The sequence below is a fragment of the Mustela lutreola genome, chromosome 1 (assembly GCF_030435805.1).
Source record: "Mustela lutreola isolate mMusLut2 chromosome 1, mMusLut2.pri, whole genome shotgun sequence".
Taxonomy (NCBI): Eukaryota; Metazoa; Chordata; class Mammalia; order Carnivora; family Mustelidae; genus Mustela; species Mustela lutreola.
Window position 1 is genome coordinate 25217914 of NC_081290.1, and position 23571 is coordinate 25241484.

The following is a 23571-nucleotide window of genomic DNA, read 5'->3' on the forward strand; positions in this document are numbered from 1 at the left end:
GCAGTGACCAGTAGTAGGGGAGAGAGGGGAGTGTTTGGAATTTGTGCTTTGCACTGTGGCTTTTTGTCCATCCTTAGACAAAATTATGAAGAGTGCTTATCTGTTGTCTCATTTCATCAGGGTCACGGATGCCTAATAGTGGTGTTCTGTGAGATTCAGTTTATGTTCAGCAGGAGAACACCAAGGTCTCGCCGATAGTAACAAGCCAGCCCCCACATGCCAGGGGCTGTTTTTGCCTTTTTCATCACTTAGCACGATGCCTGGCCTAAAGTTTAAGTTTAAAAAATATTTCTTAAGGAACTGTAACATTGAGCCCAACTCTCAAAAAAATGCATTCTGAATCTAGCAGAGTAGACAGTGTGGTCTATTTTTGGAATCAATATAACAGTGTTTTCCAACTCTGTTGACCTCTTTTATGTGAATAGACTTTTCTTGTGTTTTAGATTTTTATTTTGAGTTAGTATTTTTTCATACTCAGGAAGAATAAATCAGAATGTTAAACTTCTGATTCTTTGAACATTTTCACAAAAGTTTAACTGAAAGTTTAAGAAATCGAATTCCAACATCTCTATTTTGTATAACACTTTATAGTGTTTATTATGACTGAACTTAAATATGAAGTGTCGTTATTTGTATGATTTCTGTGTTCCCAGGTATGCCTTCAGAGCATCCCCCTGTTTGCCTTGTTATTTTTTCTCTAGCACTTGGTACAGTGCCTGGCACAGACTGAGTGTCGAAGAAATGGTCGTTGAGTCACTGGAGGAGGAAAAGAAACTGTGCTTGGAAAGTGGAACTGAAACTAACATGCATTGAGTGGTTATTCATCGCCAGGTGCGATTTTACACACTTGACAAAAGTTATAATGAAAACCTGGACATAAAGGATCATTTCTCTATTTCTGCCAAGGACGCTGAAGAAACTTGCTCTTCTAGGAAATGATTAAGCTCGATTTCAGATCTGTGTTATTCGTCAAACATTTAATAAACACCCGTATTGCATAGGGGATTCAACTTATCAGAGCCCGTCATTAGCATCTGCTGCTTTGTAATTACAGCAGCTCCTTCATCTGCTCTCCCTCTGTCTTAGTCACCCTGGAGTCTCAGTGTGTTTTAAACATAGCTGTCCCCGACTGCCGACACCTAGCAGCTGAATGCGGCTGGAGAAGAACCTACAACCCGTGCTAATTTCATTTTTAGCTCATTCCCACAAATGTCAAATCGTCAGCCACCGGGAGTTGTGACTCTGCTTCAAACGTAACCTGTGTTCTCTTGCTGTCCAAAATTTCTTTGCCATACCTTCACGTCCCTCTGAAGTGTCCGGCACTGGCCGCCTCTCACGACCAGATCTTTTCATCATGTACGCGCACTCACATCCTCCTCCCAAGTTTAAACAAAACGAAATCCTCCCCGGACCTCATACCCCTTTCTGGCGCGTCTCTCATCTGTCACAAAATGCCTCTCAGAAGCTTGCTCCCATCGCAGCTGACGTCCGCAGACCCTAATAAGGTTTTGGAGCTCTCCCCGCTCCTAGGTTACCCACCCCACTGTGCCCAGTCAGCGGTTGGTTCTGTCACTCTGGGGCAGGGACTCAGCCGAGCATTCCATCCTCTCTGCGCTGTCCTTTCCTGCCTCCTGACCTCGCGCTCTTCCAGTTACTGGATCTAAAGTTGATCCTTCGGCTCCGGCTCCTGCCCTTACTCCCCAGACGCTGGAAGGCTTGGAGGAGGCTTCAGGTCCAGGACTTGGCTCGTGCCCTTCTTTTTCCACGCCCGCTCTCCTCTAATCCGTGGTTTCGATGCAAGTTCACATGGCCAGCTCTGACCTGGCCACTGAGCTGGAAGTGGAGACAGCCACATGCCAGTTTCACACGTCTCTGCTTGAATAACAAAACAGGCATTTCACACGTGAAATGACCAACGCAGGACTCTTGGTCTTCTCCCTGTGAAACTATCCTTTCTCAGTCTTCTTCCACAGTCAGTGTGTGGCTTCTCCTTTCACTCCGATATCTGAGACAAGAATGCAGGAGTGGTTTTCCCCCTCAGTTCCCCTACTCCCCTTACACCCCCTTGGAAATACATCCTCCCTACTTGAATCTCTCTCCATATCGTTGTTTTCACTTTTGTCCAATTACCTTCTGTCCATTACCTTCTGTCAGTTCTTAGGGGAATCACTGCCCTTAACCTGTTTCCCCAATTCCTCTGGAAGCTGTTCCTTGCCTACATTTCACCTTCACTTCCTCCTTCCCAGCGCCTGGTCTCACCTACTCCAGTCTGAATACCTGGTCTTGTCTTTTCTGTCTTAAGATTTTATTTATTTTTATTTGATAGAGATCACAAGTAGTCAGAGAGGCAGGCAGGGAGAGAGGAGGAAGCAGGCTCCCTGCTGAGCAGAGAGCCCCATGCGGGACTCGATCGATCCCAGGACCTTGAGATCATGACCAGAGCCCAAGGCAGAGGCTTTAACCCACTGAGCTACCCAGGCACCCCTACCTGGTCTTTTCTGGTTATTCAAAACGGCAAATTTTAGTTCTCCTCAGGGGTCCTTTATTCCTGTTGCCTTTGCCTGGAATGACTAACTTTTCTTGTCATTCAGCCCTCAGCACCAACATCTCCATCAGTGAAACCTTTCCCAACAACTCAGTCTGAATTAACCCCGCTATCCAGTCGGTTCCCTGCTGTAGTTTCTTGATTATACTCTGCAGTGTCTGCATCAATCTTATTTATATTTTTGTCATTTGGTATGTCTCCCATTAGATTTTCAGCCCCATGAAATTGAGGACGTTGGCCAATTTAAATCCCAGCACTACATTCCCAGCACCAAGAATATTGCCTGACCCATGATAAGTCCTCGAGAAATATTTGTCAAGTGAATAAGTAAATTTTGTAGCCATATTTGTTTTAATATATGGCTGGCATTACCTGGCAACTTTGACCCTAGGAAATGTCCTTCGTTTCTCCCACGGTTCTGTGTGTCCACTGAGAAGCTTGGCCACTCCTAACCAGCCACTGTTAAGAAATTACAGTCTCCGAGGGTGCTTGGGTGGCTCAGTGGGTTAAAGCCTCTGCCTTCAGCTCAGGTCATGATCTCAGGGTCCTGGGATCGAGCCCCACATCGGGCTCTCTGCTCAGCGGGGAGCCTGCCTCCCCGCCTCTCTCTGCCTGTCGCTCTGCCTACTTGTGATCTCCGTCTGTCAAATAAATAAACAAAATCTTAAAAAAAAAAAAAAAAAAGAAAAAGAAATTACAGTCTCCAGACCCCTTCAGAATGAAAAGAAGGGCAGTGGGACCTTTGAACAGACATCTGTGAGGGAACTCATCAGTAGATTATAAATGTAGGCCAAAACGAAAAATAGAGACACTGTCATAAAAATCTCTCACACATTCAAGTATTGAGCTTGACCCTTGATTTCAATAAAGTAGTGTACTTCCCGGATGGGGCTGATAAAAGGTAATAGTATTATGGGATGGGAAGAGAGATAGACAAAGGCCAGAGTCTACTTTGAAAAAAATATGTAAATCTCTGGCAGGTCATGACTTTAGACCACACACAGTTCGTCCTAAGAGAAAAAAACACAGGAAAGAAAAAAACAGCATCAACATTTCTATCCTTTTTGTGTTCGCTGGAAATAGAGTTTTGAAGGTAGTCCGGAGAGTGCAATGCTCTTTTCCAACCACAGACTATTCTTTCCTGGAATTATCGAAGGGTTTTTGTTTGGTTGTTTTTTTTTGTTTTGTTTTTGTTTGTTTGTTTGTTTGTTTGTTTCATTTTTCAAGTGAGTGTAACAATGAAACTTCGTCTTCATTAATCCAAATTTATGTCGTAATGTGAGAATGTGTGTGTGCTGAGTAACTTGACTAGGCGTTTACAAGTGGAAAGCGGAGTCTGATGACCAGTATTACATATTTACCTCATCTCTTTTCTCTTCTGCAGAACTTGTTTTCAAATGTGGAAACTCATCTGTATCCTAAGATAGTTAATGTTAGAAAATAGGGAGCATGCGGGCTACATTAAAGTTTCGCAGCTCAGAATTAAGGTTTGTCTCAGTGTAATCTGTGACCATCCTCACTTTGACATTTGAGTTTTACTAGATTTCTGCTTCCTTACCTGTAGAAGGGGATGGTGTTCTAGTCATTCTTGTTAGGGTATGAAGCAAATGGTACCAAGGCAGGTTAGAAAAACTTTAAACACTGGCCATTTGCAATTGGTCTACTCTCTTGATTGTTACCTGCATGCAAATGATGTTGGAAAGGAATTTTACTGTGCGTTCAAAGAACGTTTTTGCCAAATAGTTTAGAAGTCAGGGTCATGCCAGAATAAAAAAAAAAAAAAAAAGAGGGACAGATATTAACAATTAGTCATGAGATTTTAATTGAAACGGAACTTTTTTTCTTTAAATAACTACCTAAGATAAAATCTGTTTTTCTTCTTTTCTCTGTTGCCCATTAGTAATGATTAGAATATACCAAAGGGAGATTTAAAATAATCCTGAGTGTCATTATTACCTATCACTGTAGTTCATGAGTGGAGTTAGCACAATTTACCAAGTCCTACTCTCTAAATGATGCCTCCAGTCCGAGTTGCGTGGGACCTGTTCTACCTGGTGCCCGAGCTGTGGCCAGCTGAGCTGTTGCACATCATCTTTATTGGAAGCTAATTGGGCAAGTTCTGGTCCTTATTTTGTACTCAGTCTGGCAAACACAGCCCCTAGGACACTTAATAGCGTCATTGTCCATCAGTCTGTCAGAGTGACTGCCTTCAGGGCTGTCTGCTACGTGCTATGTCCACTGGGCACTGCAAGAGCCACCAAAGAACAGAGGCCATTTATGGCTCTGTTGAGGGTAAATTGAATTCAGAGGAATGGCTCAGGGAGGAGGGCATAGCATAGCATGGAAAAGCTTGAAACATTCTCCCTTTCAGTAATGGGGGAAAAAAAAAAAGAGCCCATGGTATCAAAGCTTTCCCCCAAAGGAATGATGCACAATGAATGGTAATACACCAGTCTGAAGAGTGGATTTTGAGGGGTAAGGGAACCCCCAGCCCCGTACTTCTTTCTCAAGTAACAAGTTGCACGGCCTTGCTGGATGTGAGGAACGCGGGAAAGAGTCGGGGCTTGGAGGAGATGTTGACCTACTTCACTTCTTTCACTGCAATTTTAAATGGAACAGATAGGATGGAACAAATGAGCCAAATCAAACTTTTTTTTCCTGTTTTTGCAATGAGGCAGGTATACATTAAAAACAACAACAACAACAAAACCTGGAGTTCTTGAAAACAAGGAAACATTAGGAGGAAATGAGGCAGGGAGAATGTAAGAGAAAGGGGGCGACATCTTTTTCTTTAGGGTAATTCCCCTTTTTCCTGGAAATGCAGACTATGCAGGCAAGGCTGTGTGACTCGGGGTCCACGGCTCATGACGGACATGCAAGACGCAGAGGAGCCTGGAAAGTCAGGAAAGCCACGGAGGTCAATCCTGTAGATTCTGGACACTTCCATCTTGCCAGCAGTCCGCGGCGACCCTCCTCTCTGAAAGCCTCCACTAAGGGCACAGAGAGAGCAAAGGGGAAGGGGGGGGCTTCCTTGAATATCTGCTTGTGGCATTGTCTTCAGCTCACCAAAAAAACTCTGAACCAGGCATCCTATTAGAAGCGAGAACAAGTATCTATTGTTTGGGCTTAAATAGCTCTAAGTGTTTCTTCTAGAGATAATTAATTTAATTAACATAGTCCCTGAAGCCAAACTGAGCCTCATCTTGAGCTCTACACAGATTCCTTCCGAATTCCAGCACAAGGCTATTCAGAATGAGCAACTGATGGACCCTGTAACTTTGTAGACCCATCGGGCCCCGCCCCCGCCCCAGCGGCAGACTTGCCTCCTTGACTCTGCTGCGGATGGAGGCCTTAGGACAGGGGTGAGACCAGGGGGCTCTTCCTGGGCTGAGGAGAGCGCCATTAGCTCTGATAGATTTAAAGGAAAGATCATCTTTCATCTGTGGATTGAGTTCCAAAAAAGGACAATGGCATTTCTTCCTTCCTGGTGGGTTAGAGAGAAATTTGGTCTACTGATTGCCTCCCCATCGCCAGTGCTCAGCAGGACAGCCTCAATAAATCCACGCTGAATGAGTGAATACATACATGAGTGAAAATCAGTCCCTTTGGTTGGCTTTTTGGCCTGTTGTCTTCCGGAGTATGGAAGGAAATTGAGTAGCATTTGATCTTAGATTGAAAACTACCAACTGTCATTTGTCCCAAGGGGACATAAGATGGTGGCTCTGGATGGTGGTTTATCTATGGTAGAAGTAAATTCAACACGTATTGCAAGCTCCGAGGCAGGCACAATGGAGGAAGGCCACATGGTAGGGCCATTTGGGAGTCAGACTATGGAGTCAGAAAGACTGGGTTCTTCGCTGTCTCCCCTTTCTTGTGGTGTGACCGTGGGCACCTTTCTAAAACCTCTCTCAGCCTGTATCTCTAAAATAAGGATAATATAAAACCTCGCTCCTAAGGTTATTGTGAAGTTTAAGTACAATGCCATTTTCATTCAACATGTTCTGAACACCTACTGTGTGCCAGACATTGTTGTAGGTGTTTGGGATACATCGGGGAATGGAATGATGCCGCTTGGCTTTGTGATGCTTGTAGTCTAGCAAGGGTAGAGGGGAGGGGAGCGAACAACACACCAGCCACACAATCAAATCAATATATGCTCTGTTGGCGTTCTATGTGCCAACAGGAGGGCAGGGTAAGAGTCCCAAAGGGGATCTGTGAGGTGAGAATAAGTTGCAGTTCTATGTAGTGTAGACAGAGGCAGACAGGGTAAGCCTCATTGAAAAGGTGATGCTTGGGCAAAGTTTTGAAGTTAGTGAGGGAGTGAACCGTGCAGATATCAGGAGACAAAATGTTCCAGGCAGACGCAAAGGCCAGTACAAAGGCCAGAGGGCAGGAGTATGCCAGGCCTGTTGGAGAGCCAAGAGCAAAGGAGCTAGCGTGGCTGGGAGGGGGAGAAGTGACTGCAGAGCAGGCAGGACCTTTGGGCTAGCACCCACAGCGAAATGGGGAGCCTGTCTCACCCTTATTTTGAAGGCTCGCCCATGGCGGGTGGAGGAGGGACACGGCTGTAGGAGGGGAAACAGGCTTGTGTGTGGACGCCCAGCTGTGTAATGATCTGGTGAGTGAACATTGCTGATGTGCGAAGGAGGAGAGATCGTTGCCAGAAGGATGTGCTTGAGGAGCGAGAGGGATCTGCTCTGGGTGGGTGCACAGGGATCTGGGCCAACAGGCGAAGGGCAGAGAGGTGGGTGCGGATGCCGGCAGTGGGTTGATATGGGGGCGGGAGTCCGTGGACATCTGGGGCTGGTTCGCTCGAATTTCTTAGAGAACGAGGAAGCCCAGCGAGCGGCCGAGAGGTGGTGGGGCGAAGAGAGTATGAACTCGCCGAGGAGAGCAGGAGAGTGAGTGGACTTCGGGAACATACTGTGACAGGGCAGACAACATGAAGGGCCCACGTAAGGGTTAATGATCACGAACTCAAAATGAGGCCAGTCAGCACAGTTGGAGGTTTTCGTTAGACACAGTCAACCGTTCTGATATAGGCAGAGGCTTGTGGTTTTGCTAAGCAAGAGTGACAAGGCGAGAGGGGCAAGGGGTTTCAGGGGTTCTGAAGTGAGTCATTACAGCATGGTAGTTGAAGAATTTAAGCTGGCTGAGGAGAGAAGACAGGGCCGCCAGTAAAAAGGGGAGAATGATCCACTCCATTGATTGGAGGAATTGGGGTACTAGAAAGTGAGCTGAAAAGACAGGAGGTGGGGTCAAGCTTGGACAATCTGTCAAATTAAAATGATGAAAATGCATCTAAAATCTTAGGACTCTATCTGCTGCAAAGCAGATGCCCAAAACTTGATAGCTGTTGTTAAGAGTTTATAATAACTTATCCAAAACCTTTGAGACCAGATATGTTTAATCATCCAGAATTCTCCAGATTGTAGAAAGGCTGTGAATTTTTTTTTTTAAAGATTCCATTTATTTATTTGACAGAGATCACAAGTAGGCAGAGAAGCAGGCAGAGAGAGAGGAGGAAGCAGACTCCCCACCGAGCAGAGAGCCCGACATGGAGCTCCATCCCAGAACCTTGGGATCACAACCTGAGCCGAAGACAGAGGCCTTAACCCACTGAGCCACCCAGGTGCCCCAAGGCTGTGCATTTTACATCTCCACTGAAGTATTAGAAAGCTTTCTGTAATCAAACACATTGGTATTCCTTCAGTGAAATATATGAGTATTTGTATTCAGTGGGATAAATAGCCTCATGTTAGCTTAGGCCAGGTTTTGCTACTTAATAAGTTTTGGCATTAAGGGGCGCCTGGGTGGCTGGGTCTGTTCAGCAACCCGTTCTCGGTTTCAGTTTATGTCATTAACTCAGGGTGGTGAGATTGAGCCTGACATTGTGCTCTGCACTCAGCACGGAGTCTGCATGGTTCTCCCCTTCTCCTTCTGCCCCCACTTCTTAACTAAATAAAGAAAATCTTTTTTAAAAAAGCTTTTGTTAGTGAAAATAAACTTTTGGGACTTCATCAAAATCAAAGGCTTCTGCACAGCAAAGGAAACAGTCAAAAAAACAAAGAGGCAACCCACGGAATGGGAGAAGATATTTGCAAATGACAGTAGAGACAAAAGGTTGATATCCAGGACCTATAATGAACTCCTCAAACTCAACACACACGAAACAGGCAAACATATCAAAAAATGGGCAGAAGATATGAACAGACACTTCTCCAATCAAGACATACAAATGGCTATCAGACACATGAAAAAATGTTCATCAATATTAGCCCTCAGGGAGATTCAAATTAAAACCACATTGAGATATCACCTTACACCAGTTAGAATGGCCAAAATTAACAAAACAGGAAACAACATGTGTTGGAGGGGATGTGGAGAAAGGGGAACTCTCTTACACTGTTGGTGGGAATGCAAGTTGGTGCAGCCTCTTTGGAGAACAGTGTGGAGATTCCTCAAGAAATTAAAAATAGAACTTCCCTCAAGCTTAAAAAAAAAAATAAAAATAGAACTTCCCTATGACCCTACAATTGCACTCCTGGGTATTTACCCCAAAGATACAGGTGTCGTGAAAAGAAGGGCCATCTGTACCCCAATGTTTATAGCAGCAATGGCCACGGTCGCCAAACTATGGAAAGAACCAAGATGCCCTCCAACGGACGAATGGATAAGGAAGATGTGGTCCATATACACTATGGAGTATGATGCCTCCATCAGAAAGGATGAATACCCAACTTTTGTAGCAGTATGGACGGGACTGGAAGAGATTATGCTGAGGGAAATAAATCAAGCAGAGAGAGTCAATTATCATATGGTTTCACTTATTTGTGGAGCATAACAAATATCATGGAGGACAAGGGGTGTTAGAGAGGAGAAGGGAGTTGGGGGAAATTGGAAGGGGAGGTGAATCATGAGAGACTATGGACTCTGAAAAACAATCTGAGGGGTTTGAAGTGGCGTGGGGGTGGGAGGTTGGGGTACCAGGTAGTGGGTATTATAGAGGGCATGGATTGCATGGAGCTCTGGGTGTGGTGAAAAAATAATGAATACTGATTTTCTGAAAATAAATAAATTTAAAAATTTTTTTAAAAAGCTTTTGTTTTTAAGGGCCTTTGAGATTTCAGACAAGAGAAAGTGAACCTGTAGTGCTGTTTTACTAAGAGTTGTTACTAAAAGTTGTGAATTTAGGGGAAACCATTTCATTTCTCTAGACATTAGTTCTTTCAGTGGGAAAAGAGGACTTTGAGTCTGAAAAATTTCTAAGCAACTCTCTAGCTCGACATTTTATGATGTTTTGATACCCTTTGCCGGATATTTAAAAAAATTGTCTTACTAATAAATTGTCCATAAGACAATTAGATAAAGAGGCTGGGCGCAAGTTTTATGTTAATAAATAAATATATATCAGTTGGTTACTATAGTCCTGCTTATACGGTTCCTATCAGAAGAATTCGGAAACTCTCCTTTCCATAATGCAAGGCTATGAAAAATGTAAGTCAGGAACAGGCAATCCAGCATCTATCAAGTTTGGTGAAACCTCATTAGTCAGATAAACTAGAGAAGGTCAGGCTGAATTCATACAAAGTTTTAATAAGAGTACTTATGAAATGCTGCACTGTATAATTAAATTCAAGTTCATTTTATAAGAGCTAAGCATTTCCCCATAGATGTTAAGCCACGGCTTGCTTTGATGACTAGATGAGGCTGATTTTTAATTGAATGCATAGCATCATTTGCATATAGTGTACTTCACAAAATGCTGAAAGAAAAAAAAAAATGTGCCCTTGAAGTAGATGAAGTACATTCTCTGCTTGCAGGGCCTCTACTCATTAGCTTAGCAAATTCTTCCTTTGTAGGTGCAGCCAAGGTAAATGTCAGAGCCGCATTGTCCAATTATCAGGCGCTCCCTGGGGAAGCATTCCAAGATGGAATTCGCTTTCTAGAAGTAAGCACGCACCGCAAAGAATGGAGCAACACTCCAAATGCCAAGAAATAGAATGTTCTGCATTTCTTTCCTTTCTGTAAATAGTTCTTTTCTATAAATAACGATAATGTATACCTGTTTTAAACTGAAGAGTCCCCAGGGACCGGCTCAAGTGTGTTTGCAGCCCAGATGCTGCTTCGAGTCTCTCCGTGTATCCAACTGCATTGGACTTGGACTTGAGTTTGAGTCAACGGTGTCTGTGACCTTCTCCTACACAATGGCTTTCCTCCTTCAGGATGCTCGTACCACCCTCTCCTTACTTTTTGTTTAGCTCAGTTGCTGCTCGTTCTCTAATACTTGGCTTGGGGTGATAACTGCTTCGGGCCATCCTTCCTGCCCCCCCCCCACCAGCCCCATCCCCGAGAAATAGGGTGGGTGTCCTTCTTAAGTGCTCCTGTGGGAACAGGAGAGGTTCCTTCTCCTAGTGTGGATCTATTTTATGCCCAAGTGCCTGTGTCTGTCTCTCTCCAGGCTCGACTCTCTTGGTTTCAGCTCAGGTCGTGAGATCGAGCCCGACATCCGGCTCTGTACTCAGTGTGGAGTCTGCTTAACACTCTTTCTCCCTCTCCCTCTGTCCCTAGCACTTCCACCCAGATGCTCTCTCTCTCCAAATAAATACATAAATCTTGAAGAAAAAAAAAAAAAAAAAGCTTTAATCCTATTCTGCTTTTCTAGAGGAAAAGAAAAGAACTAGATCCCTGGCTGGAGAAAGAAGTTAAGAATTACATTTCCTGGGGTGCCTGGGGTGGCTCAGTGTGTTAAAGCCTCTGCCTTCGGCTCAGGTCATGATTCCAGGGTCCTGGGATCAAGCCCCGTATTGGGCTCTTTGCTCTGCAGGGAGCCTGCTTCCTCCCCTCTCTCTCTCTGCTGCCTCTCTGCCTACTTGTGATCTCTCTCTCTCTCTCTGTGTCAAATAAATAAAATCTTTAAAAAAAAAAGAAAAAGAATTACATACTGTGCCCGGCAGGGGCATGAATGTTGATATCGGAGGAAGATGGGGATGTTCTTGCAACTGATCAGTCCCGAGGGAGACGAGGTCCTTCGTCTGGTCAGAGAGATAGCATTTGTCCTAGGAGGCCTCAGCAGGTAAAAGAGGAAAAGATAAAGATTCAAATTCTAAGGCATTCATTCAATAATATAACAAATATTTTCCAATATTTTCGATGCCAAACATCGAGTAGTAGTACTAAGGGGACCCAAGATATCCCCTTCTGGGGGGCCTGTACTTCCAAAGCAAAGACTTCAGGGACTCAACAACTACCTGGCCTTATTTATGGGGTCACCGGTGTACATCCTTGATTCTTATTAAGAAAGGGGTTGATCTGCCCATGCACACATTGTTTTGTTTTTAAGAGTTTTTCTTTATTTATCTGGGAGACAGAGCACCAAGGGGGCAGGGGCGGAGGGAGAGGGAGAAGCAGACTCCCTGCTGAGCAGGGAGACCCACTCTGGGCTCGATCTAGGACCCTGTGTGCGTGATCATGTCCTGAGCTGAAGGTAGATGCTTAAGCAACTGAGCCCTCAGGTATCCCTGATGCACACACTTTGAAAGACACATCACTGCTCTACATACAGTAGCTAAACACCATCTCTACTCTGACATTGCCAACGTCCCGTTTACTCCTAGACTCCCGCCACTGGATCACAATGAAATTGCATCAGACAGCATTCTTTGTAAAGCCCATGGCTTCAGCTAGTTCCAAGGACTGTCTGGTGACTAGAGAAAAGCAGTGTCCTTGTAAAATGTTGTTTGCATAGGGGGTCTGGGTCCCCGGAAGAGGATGTTCTGGGGTACCCCACCTAGAGCCTTTCACATCCTGTGTGCAACAGGTGCTCGCTAAATACTTGTACTACTGAACGAAGGCTGTGCAAATGGAATCTCTTTTTTCCATTCTCTCTTTTACATTATTCCCTGGGTCGGGCAGGATGAGTTCATAGCAGCACCTAACTCCACATTCTTCTGTGTGAGGACTGCAGGCGGTGGGCAAGTGCCCAGCCGAGGCTCTCCCTTTGGCTGGAGAGTCTACCCGCTCCCCCCGCCCTGCAGCTGTGGCCTTTATTCCTGGGAATGGTGGAGCTGGGCCCCAGTAGCCGGGATCTTTGCTACTCAAGCTGTGATCCCCAGGCCACAGTGTCAGCAATCGCCCAGAGAGCAGAATCTCAGCTCCTATCCCAGGGCACCAGACCAGAGCCTGCATTTTTAAAAATCCTCACGCTTTTTCTTTTTTTGCTTTGAGGAGAGTTGACACAGTGTTACCTGAGTTTCATACATTGTCCTCTGCTTGCCACTCCCGGGGCTCCTAGCCAGGGTCTTGTCCTGTTGCATCCCTGGGACAGTATCTCTGCTGTGTTCTGTGTGCTGGGCCTAATCCTCAGAGGATTTTTAAGCTGACACAGATTTAAGAAACACTGGCCTAGGGGCACCTGGGTGGCTCAGTGGATTAAAGCCTCTGCCTTCGGCTCAGGTCATGATCCCAGGGTCCAGGGATCGAGCCCCACATTGGCTCTCTGCTCAGCAGGGAGCCTGCTTCCCTTCCTCTCTCTGCCTGCCTCTCTGCCTACTTGTGATCTCTGTCTGTCAAATAAATAAATAAAATCTTTAAAAAAAAAAAAAAGAAAGAAAGAAACACTGGCCTAGAACGTCAAAGGATGACCCGACCTCAAACCTCACGTGAAGATTACCAGGAAGAGAGCTCAAAGAAGAGCGGAAGGCACAGTGTTGAAGGGGACTGGAAACCAGAGAGAAGGTATGGAAGGCAGTCCGTCCACGACACGAAAACTGGTAGTGACATGTGGATTATACTAGGCCCGAGGGGGGACTCAGAATAAGCAGGACCAAGACCTGCCATGGCGCACCAAGTTAAGGTTTGGTGGGTCCTGACTTTGGGCCCAGAAGGGGTTTAGACTCCAACATCCTCGGAACTCAAATCTTGACTCACTTTCCTACTGTCATGTAACAAACGACCGCGTGTGTTTTCGTGGCTTAAAAGAGCAGCTCTGTATTTCCTCATTGAGGCTGGGCTCAGTTGGGGTGGCTCATCTCGGGCCCACGAGGTGCTGGCTGGGCTCACTCACAGCCGGCAGATCCTGGGGGGTGTCCCAGTTGGCCTTGCTGGCCTCCTGGGTCTATTCACTGGAACAACCAGGACAACTGGCCTCCCTCTCCGTGAAGTCTCTCATCCTCAAGGAGGGGAGGTGGATTTTGTTCACCAGGAAGCTGTGGTCTAAAATGGCTGGAGCATGGGCGCCTGGGTGGCTCAGTTGGTTGGACGACTGCCTTCGGCTCAGGTCATGATCCTGGAGTCCTGGGATCGAGTCCCACATCAGGCTCCCAGCTCCATGGGGAGTCTGCTTCTCCCTCTGACCTTCTCCTCGCTCATGTTCTCTCTCACTGTCTCTCTCTCAAATAAATAAATAAAATCTTTAAAAAAAAAATAAAAAAAAATAAATAAAATGGCTGGAGCAGAAGCTTCAAGAATCCTGAGGTCAATGCTTGGAAGTCACTTCTTCTTCTTCTTCTTCTTCTTCTTCTCCTTCTCCTTCTCCTTCTTCTTCTTAGATTTTATTTATTTATTTGAGAGATAGAGAGAAAATGAGAGCAAGAGTATGAGAAGAGGGACAGTCAGAGGGAGAAACAGACTCTCCACCGAGCAGGGAACCCAATGGGGGACTCGATCCCAGGACTCCAGGACCTGAGCCAAAGGCAGTCGCTTAACCAATGGAGCCACCCAGGTGCCCTTGGAAGTCACTTCTGCTACATTCTATCAGTAGGTAGAATGATACATCCTGCTATTATTCTATCTTGTTAGTCACAAGGCCGCCTGGTAGAATGAACTTCAAAGAGTGTCCCGATGAGCTACCAGACGGTCCTGCACCAGCTCTCTGACCCAGGGCAAGTTACTATAACTTCTGAGCCTCAGAGTCCTCATCCCTTAAAATGTACGTAACGACACCTTTTTCATAGGATGATATTGTGTGAGAGAAAGAGCTCTTGTGACTGGATGTACTTAGCACACAGTAAACGATGACTGTTGTTATTAATACATAGCTGAAGTCTGTGTCCTCCCTCTATGAAGCCTTCTTTCCAACTCCACATAGCGAGTACTTTTAAGGTGACTAAAGTATGAGATTTTTACTGGCAGGTTTGAAAAGGGGTAAAGACATAGGGTATGTGTGTGTTGTCTATGTGTGTCTGTGTGTGTCTATGTGTGTGTGAAAGGAAACAGAGAATAAACTGAGGACTGCTGACTGACAAGAGAGAAGGATTTAGTGAGGGGAAACTGGACGTTTCCGTGCATAATTTCTAGAAATTGGGGGCCAGATGGACTATTCTGTGGAAATGCCATCAACTATCACACTCCGTGGGCAAGGTGTAGTCTGAAGACCAAACAGCACTAGGACGACCAGTGGTTGTTAGACATGAAGGGTCATGGACCTCAGCCCAGATCTCCTGCCTCAGAATCTGCAGGAGAACAGGGTTCTAGGTCATCATCACCCACACGCTCAGGTTTAAGAGGCAGTGCTTTAACAAGAGCCACTTTTCACCTGTCTTGGTTTGCTGTGGCTGACCTTGGGTGGAGCCCTGGGGGAACAAAGGGACAATTTCTGCTTGAGCTGGGCCTAATGAAGAGAGGAAGAGCCCACGTTGACCTTCCTGCGTCTCGCGAGATGAGGTGGCTCATGTGAGGGGAAACACTCCCGTGTGGGGCCACCACTTTGGTCAAGTTGTCAGGAGAGCCAGTCGAAGGCAAGGGAGATGGGGAGAATTTTATAGAAATGTCATTTAGATATTTATAAGAGTCATGGCCTGGTCAGACTGGAAGAATAAGAGAAACATTCAGAATAGAATCAGGCATGAATCAGTTACTCTAGGCAATAAAGTGATACACAAATGGACAGGATCTGGAGTGCAGGTATACCAGGGAATATCTCTTTTTACTTTATTTATTTTGAAAAAAATTATTTATTTCATTTTATTTTTTTTTTTTATTTTTTTTTTTTTTTAAAGATTTTATTTATTTATTTGACAGAGAGAAATCACAAGTAGATGGAGAGGCAGGCAGAGAGAGAGAGGGAAGCAGGCTCTCCGCCGAGCAGAGAGCCCGATGCGGGACTCGATCCCAGGACTCCGAGATCATGACCCGAGCCGAAGGCAGCGGCTCAACCCACTGAGCCACCCAGGCGCCCCTCATTTTATTTTTTAGAGAGAGAGAGTGCATGAGCAGTGGCGTGGGGAGGCAGAGGTAGACAGAGTGAGAGACTCATAGGCAGGCTCCATGCCCAGCATAGGATCCAATGTGGGGCTTGATCTCACGACCCTGAGGTCATGACCTGAGTCGAAATCAAAAGTCGGACGCTTAACCAACCCAGCTACCCAGGAACCTCAGGTCATGGATGTTACATCTTGAAATTGGGAGAGACCAACATCCTCTAAAGGGCAGGGACTTGGGAGTTGCTTTTGCTTCGGTAATCATAACAAGAGTGTGCTATGTTGTTGGCCATTGCACTGGGAAAATAAAATCACAGGCCTTGACCAGAGAGCAGAGGGAGAGGGAAAGAGAGAGATCTCAAGCACACTCCCTGCTGAGCTCGGCGCTGACAGGGCAAAGTCTCCTGAGCTGACATCATGACCTGAGCCAAAACCCACAGTCGGATGTCCAACTGACTGAGCCAACCAGCGCCCCCCCTTGGTGGAATTTTTAATGCTGTTGAGGTTTAGAGTTAACTAGACACATGGTGAACTTGATCAGGTCTATAGAGTTATGATTTTTGTGGAAGTTCAGAAAGAGAGTTTTTTTTTGTTGTTTGTTTGTTTTTGCAGAGAGTTTAATAATCTTAAGTGTGATGTGCGTTGTTTGGTATTTCAAGTATTTGCAAAGGAGGATTTGGCCTGTTAGAGAATTGCAATCCCAACTGAAAGAGTGTAATTTCTAACTGTTAGTTGAAATGTGTAAAGAGACCTTTAGAAACCATTCTGGAATGCTTAAGAGAACTCAAGATTCACTTTGATTGTATTTTGCTAGAGTCATATAAGCCCTTGAGAACATTTTGCTTGTTAGAAGCATTTGGAGTGCTAAAAATTATTCACTATATTAAATAGAGAGTAGAGCTTGAATTTCTGATAGAATTTAATTAATCGAGTTTATAAATGAGACTCCTCAGTTTCTGTAACTTTAGTTAACAGAGTTTAAATCCCCTTGAAACTGACGGTTAAATTTTTCTCCATTTATAAATAGAATCATTAGGTTTCTACACTGAACTTTATGGTCTAAGGAAAACTAGGTTTCAGAATTAGTTAAAATTTGTTCCTCTAATAAATTTCATATTATTTGCAAACTCAAGGTATCTGCAAATAGTCTTCATTATGCTCTAAAGCTATTAAGAACAACAAAAGCTCATGTTGACATAATTCAAAACTGTCACCAGGACATGGTGAATTTAGACATTTTTAAAGCCAAGGGCATTTTTTTGTGGGTGTGTTTTGTTTTTTGTTTGTTAGTGTGTTTGTTTTTTGGACAGTGTGGAACACTCCTCTTGCACCAAGACTTTCAAAGGTAGAACCTTCTGGTTCCCTGGGGAAATACTTCCACATGCCATCTGTAGGTAACTGGCTAACTGACCACACAAGGGCAGTTCCTTCACAGTCCCTGGCACCACCAAGCATTTCCCCAAATCCCCCTCTGCTTCACGCCCAGAAACCCATGACAGGCAGAAGAGGAAAGCCACCCAATGAGCCAAAGTCTTCCATGGCTTCTGCTGGTTTGCGCGTTAATTAGAGTCACACAATTTGCTTACTTGCCCTCTCAAAACACCCAGAGCTCAAGGATATATTCCAAATTGCAAATGGTTTAGAAAACTGTTTTCCTCTGTTGGCTCTTCTGAGGACTTGGGGGGGAAAAAAAGGAAATTAAAAATAGCATCAACCTTTCCTATAGAAATGACTTTACCCCTGAGGGTTCCATGAATGAAGCTGCCCTAACAATGGGGTTCCCTTGAAACGGGTCTCCCCAAGCCCCATTGGGTGCTTCTGTGGACAAGCCTGCACCTTTCCCCACCTTTGTGAAGAATTCAAGCAAAGGAGAGGAGGCAGCTCGGAGGAACAAGGTATTTTTCCTCAATACAGAAAGGTCAAAGGTAAGCTTCTCCGGCTTCAGCGGCTTCAGCTTCAGGTTCTAAATGGGTGGTGCAGAATCTTTGTTACTTAGTTATGTAACTTTATGTAACAATAGGTCTTTATCTAATGTTATCCCTATATCCCCTCTGCCCTCCTTCCTGACCCTGTCGTAGTGCCTCCTCCAGGACCTTTTCAAGCGGCAGAATACTGTATTTGCTGTGTTCTTATTTCTTTTCCCCCCACCCCAGAACACCTCAGAGCCAAGTTGATGTTTTATTTCCCCTTGTGGCTCCTTCCAGAGCAATCTGCACATTCAGAGTGCTCGCAAACTGTGTAAGCGAACAAATGAATAAGCTATAATATGGCCCTAATTACATTCGAAGTGTTTACCGAGAGAAATATGGAAGAGTTGTTTTCTCAGTTTGTTTCAAAGTTCTGGCTTTTTTTTTTTTTTTCCTACTTTAAATTTTAAGTATAGGATTAACCCTAACTTCATGGTGATAGAGCATTATTAAATGTGGGCATGTTTTATAGGTATGGTTTACTTTTGATTATCTGCACGGGGGGGAGAAAGAATCATAGAATGTAGCCACAATAGGCCTCAGATTATGTAGTTGGCTAATAATAATAATAATAATAATATCTATTATTAAGCAGTTACTGTATGCAAGATGGTGTATGAAGTATTTATATGCATTGTCTCATTTAATGATTGAAACAGCACTAAAAGGAGGTTTTACTGTTCTCACTTCACTGACCGAAGAACCATTTCCTAGAGGTTGCATAACTTGCCCTGGGTGGCAAAGATCATTCAGATACTTTGATCACAGCACATTTATTTTTCCAATACATTTTATTTAGGAGTTCAAGCTAAAATGGAAATCATCTTCTATTTTTAGAAAAGAGAAATTGATGATGACCAGAAGTGGATCAGAAGTCGTTGAAGCCGGCAGGAGAGTAAATAGAGCTTCAGGTTAGGCATCTTTTAAAGAGTATCACTGGGGGCAGCACACTGTTCTGGCTACGTGAACAGAGGAGGGAAGCTCGAATATGACTCAGCGTATGACTCTGCCTTTCAAAGAGCCAGGAAGCCAATAGTGGGGACATCCTGATTCCCAACAGCAGCAATACAGGGTGAGCGGGTTGAGCCACGAGAAAAGAACAGATGAAATGCCAAGGTTGCCGTGAAGGGAGACATTACTGGCGGCCGGAGGCATCCGGGGACCTCGGAGAAAGGGGCACATAAGGGAGCCTTGAAGGATGTGGATTCTGGTTTAGAGGTGATGGGGGCGGAGGGACACAGGGGCGCCCTCCAGTGGACAGAAGAGCGCAAGCAGTGGCAAGCATGAAACCAGGCCTCGAGCCCTTCAGAGGCCCTTCCCAGAGCCCGGGGTCGGGGATGGTGGTGGTGGTGGTGTTCGTACCAGTGCCCAGCCGGCAGCCGCCCCTGTGCTCCCCATTACCACCCTCTTTTTCCTCTCGCCCTTCGCTGCCGCCCTGCCTCTCGCTCATACGCAGGTTCAGGGTGAGACAAAAGTCCTCCCTTCATCCTGCATCATCGCGTGGGTCTCTCTTTCCTACCCCAGTCTCTACCAAGGCTCTTTGTAGTCCGCAGGCTCTCGGGCTCCGCTCCTCTCCAGGCTGGATGCAGCCTTGACATTGTCCACTCCAGGAACGTGAGGCCTGTCAGGTAGGTGGCACTGTTGTTAATGTCCTTCCTGAAAAATGGACTCTCCACCGGCTTCTGGAGTATCGGTCTTCTTTGCTGTCTCTTCTTTCTGGCTTTAAAGACTGGCGGCTTAATCCATTAGAGCTGCCGTAGAAGAAACATCAGAGACCGGGCGGTTTTAACGACAGACGTTTCTTTCTTGCAGTTCTGGAGGCTGGGAAGTCTCCAGACTGAGTCTCCACCAGATTCTGGTGGACTCAGAGTCTGGTGAAGGTTTTCTTCTTGGTGCATGGATGGCTGTCGCCCCGTCCTTGTATGGCAAAAATGGGGAGGGAGCGCTTGGCCTTGGGGTTGGGGGGTGTTTTCTTCCCTAAGGTTCTCCTGACCTGATCACCTCCCAAAGGCCCCTCCTCCCGCCTCATAAAACCATCACACTGGGGGCCCCTGGGTGGCTCAGTGGGTTAAAGCCTCTGCTTTCGGCTCAGGTCATGATTCCAGGGTCCTGGGATGGAGCCCTGCATTGGGCTGTCTGCTAGGCAGGGAGCCTGCTTCCCCCTTTCTCTCTGCCTGCCTCTCTGCCTACTTGTGATCTCTCTCTGTCAAATAAATAAATAAAATCTTAAAAAACCCCCACACACATCACATTGGAGATAAGCATTTCAGCATATGAATTTGGGGGCAAGGTTAGGGGTAGACCAAACATTCAGTCCATAATGAGTGGTATTCTTTTACCTTGGTTTTGTTTATTTTTTATTTATTTATTTTTAAGACTTTATTTACTTATTTGACAGGAAGAGAGAGATGGTGAGAGAGGAAACACAAACGGGGGGAGCAGAAGGAGAAGCAGGCTTCCCGCTGAGGAGGGATGTGAGACTCGATCCCAGAGCCAAAGCCAGACACTTAACCGACTGAGCCACCCAGGCACCCACCTCTTGTATGTTTTTTTTTTTTTTTTTTTTTTAAGATTTTTATTTATTTATTTGACAGATCACAAGTAGGCAGAGAGGTAGGCAGAGAGAGAAAGCAGGCTCCTCGCTGAGCAGAGAGCCCAATGCAGGACTGGATTTCAGGACTCTGAGATCACGACTGGAGTTGAAGGTAGAGGCTCAACCCACTGAGCCACCCAGGCACCCCTTATGTGTTCTTTTGATGGTTGTCTCCATCTACCTCCTTGTCCCTCAGGAGGACCTAAACATGCCTGAGGCCTCCAGGCAGAGTGGGTGCTCTCAGACTGTGAGGAGCAGGGTCTGTGTTGGGCACACTCTTGTTTATATCAAGGGTTGGCACAGAGAGCCCCTAGGAAATGCCAGCAGAGGCACCAAGAGTTAACACCCCCAGGTCTCTTCCCTAATCCTCCAAGCCACAAGCCTCCAGGACGCATTTGCTTTTCTATTCATTCCAAGATTCCCCCACAAGGATAGGTTTCATGGGATCTAAGACTCACTTTTTCCTCCTGCTAGATTCCTCCCCGGGGCTTGGCATGAGGGAAGTGAGAGTTCACTCCTGGTGGGAACAAGGAGGCTATTTAGGGCCTCCCGCCCTCCTTCGGCAGCCTCTTCAGACTCGGGATCTCTCCGGTGCCAGGGCTCAAGGAGCTGGCTCCTCTACCGCTCCCCACCCCCCACCCACGCCCAGGCATTAGAAAGGGAAGCTGGGAAGCCAGTTACTGACTTTCTTTGAAATGTCATGCCTGTAGCCTGTAGATGATCTGCCACCTTGCAAAGAGATCGCTCTTGTTACACAACATCATTCATGATCCGTGGCCTTCTGGGGGCACTAAACCATGATCGATCTTCCATTTTTCAGAACGCTTTTGACTTGCAGCGTAAAATAGCAAATTTACAACACGACAGAAGCCAAATCAAAGATGAGTATGATTAAATGAAAACCGCCACCGATTAATTTAATCTAGGCTAAAAACTGCTAAATGGTGACTAATGCTTATCATAATTACGATGACATTAAGGCGCCTTTTCGGGTTGTTTTTGTTTCTTGGTAAGTGGGATTTAAAGAACCTACCCCACGAAGAGGAGAAATCTAGCTGCGTGACGGCCAGGTGCAAGAATTCTGTTTGTGTGGCAGGACCGGCACTGCTAATCCCTCACTCGTTTTCTGTTTGGCAGCTAAACATTTCCTGGTGTGCCCCTGTAATAACAGGCAGCTGTCCTGTCAGCTCCGCTGAAAAATGAGATAATAAGGCAGGCAAATGATGTTCGTTATATCCCGGATCCACCACTTCCTGCAGTTTGCTTCTCAGATGCTTTAAGGAACAAGGATCTCTGCAGTTTTTGCACTGTTTCTTCTTCTAAAAAAAGTTTGTGCAAATTCTTGGTGAATGTCATTTTCCTCTGGGACACTGGGTGGAAAAAGAGGCAGCCTGCTTCATTGCTCCGGGACAGAAGGCTTCCAGAAAGCCTGTGAATGGGGGTCTGTGGATGGAAATCCCGCCTCAGAAGCCAGCATAGGTGATCGGAGCTGTAACAGTGTCTGGAGGCGGGGGCTTGGGTCCTCAAGAAGATGACCACTGGGGACCTTTCTGTCACACCGCTGAGATAACCGGTCCTTTCAGAAGTGGCAGTGAGAGGCAGAGCTGTCCTACTGCTCTCGAAAAAGGCTCCCCAGGGGCCTTCAGGCACAGAAAATTGCAACTGGATGGGTAGGATCGGCTCACCGTGGGGAGCCCAGGCGGTGTCCCATGTGTGAGCTTTGAGGTGTCCTGGAGGTGTCTCCCCGACCACGTCTGACAGAATAAGGAAGTTGAGACTCTAGCCCAGAGGGCAGAGCTGGAACTCAAACCCGGGCTTTCTGATAGCCCGTCTGGCAGGGGTGCCTTTTCCTGAGATGAGGGAGTGTTTCTTGACGTTCTTGATAATCCGTGCTGACCAGAGATAGAGTGAAAATTCTATTAATAATGCAGAAAGTTGGGGCGCCTGGGTGGCTCAGTGGGTTAAGCCGTTGTCTTCGGCTCGGGTTATGATCTCAGAGTCCGGGGATTGAGCCCCTCATTGGACTCTCTGCTCAGCGGGGAGCCTGCTTCCTCCTCTCTCTCTGCCTACCTCTGTTGCCTGCTTGTGATCTCTGTCTGTCAAATAAATAAATAAAATCTTTAAAAGAAAAAAAAAAACAATGCAGAAAGTTGATGTTCAGAGAATGTATATTTTAGGACATGGGTTTTCTGGGTCTTGCTCCGTCATCATTCATTCATTCATTTTTTTAAAAAGATTTTTATTTAAAATCTTTTTATCTAAAATCTTTTTTATTTAAAGACAGACAGAGGGCGCCTGGGTGGCTCAGTGGGTTAAGCCGCTGCCTTCGGCTCAGGTCATGATCTCAGGGTCCTGGGATCGAGTCCCGCATCGGGCTCTCTGCTCAGCAGGGAGCCTGCTTCCCTCTCTCTCTCTCTCTGCCTGCCTCTCCATCTACTTGTGATTTCTCTCTGTCAAATAAATAAATAAAATCTTTAAAAAAAAAATAAAAAAATAAAGACAGACAGAGATCACAGTAGGCAGAGAGGCAGGCAGAGAGAGAGGAGGAAGCAGGCTCCCCGCGGAGAAGAGAGCCCGATGCGGGGCTCGATCCCAGGACCCCAAGATCATGACCTGAGCCGAAGGCAGAGGCTTTAACCCACTGAGCCACCCAGGTGCCCCCATTCATTCATTTTTGCATTCATTCACGGCTCACTCACAGGGTAGGGATGAGAGAGGCAGACCGGCCTTGCTGATCTGCCACCCACGGTGGTGTGTTTCAGGGGGTGGTGATAGCCAGAGAGACACATTCCAGACATCCTGGACGCGGGTTGTGTGTTCACGTCGGAGGGAGGGCCAACGGCTGAATCAATCAGTAGTGAGCACCTGGGACACAGCCCGGGAGAACAATACGTGTCAATTTATTCCACGTGTACAGACTCTGTCCCAGGGGAGAAGGATCCTACTTCTTGGACAAAATTAGATTCTACTTGTGCTGCCCTTTACTGGAATTTGCCTTGTGGGGACTGCCCGGCGGCTGGGAACAGAGAGTGGCTGCTGGGCAGGCTTTGTCTTGTGGGGCTTGGGGGAATGGGAATGGGGGAATGGGGCAGGACGGGCCCTGGTTGTGAACCGCTTCCACTGGGCCCTGGTTGTGAACCGCTTCCACTGGGAGGTGCCCTCCGGGGAAGGGAGGAATTCCTCAGGTGGCCGAAGGAGTTCTGCTGGTTCCCAGATGGTACTTTGTGTTCCCTGCCCTGTGTCTGAGAGTCTGTGGTCAAGGTAGGG

General features: G+C 46.1%; 1 long non-coding RNA gene across 1 annotated transcript; it reads left to right on the plus strand.

The window, feature by feature from the left end:
• The first annotated feature begins 2422 nt into the window (after positions 1-2422).
• LOC131824134 (uncharacterized) lies at positions 2423-9459 on the plus strand. The gene is made up of 3 exons (XR_009350762.1): positions 2423-2582; positions 2701-7163; positions 8030-9459. It is a non-coding gene; the product is annotated as an uncharacterized LOC131824134 (long non-coding RNA).
• The last annotated feature ends 14112 nt before the right edge of the window (positions 9460-23571 follow it).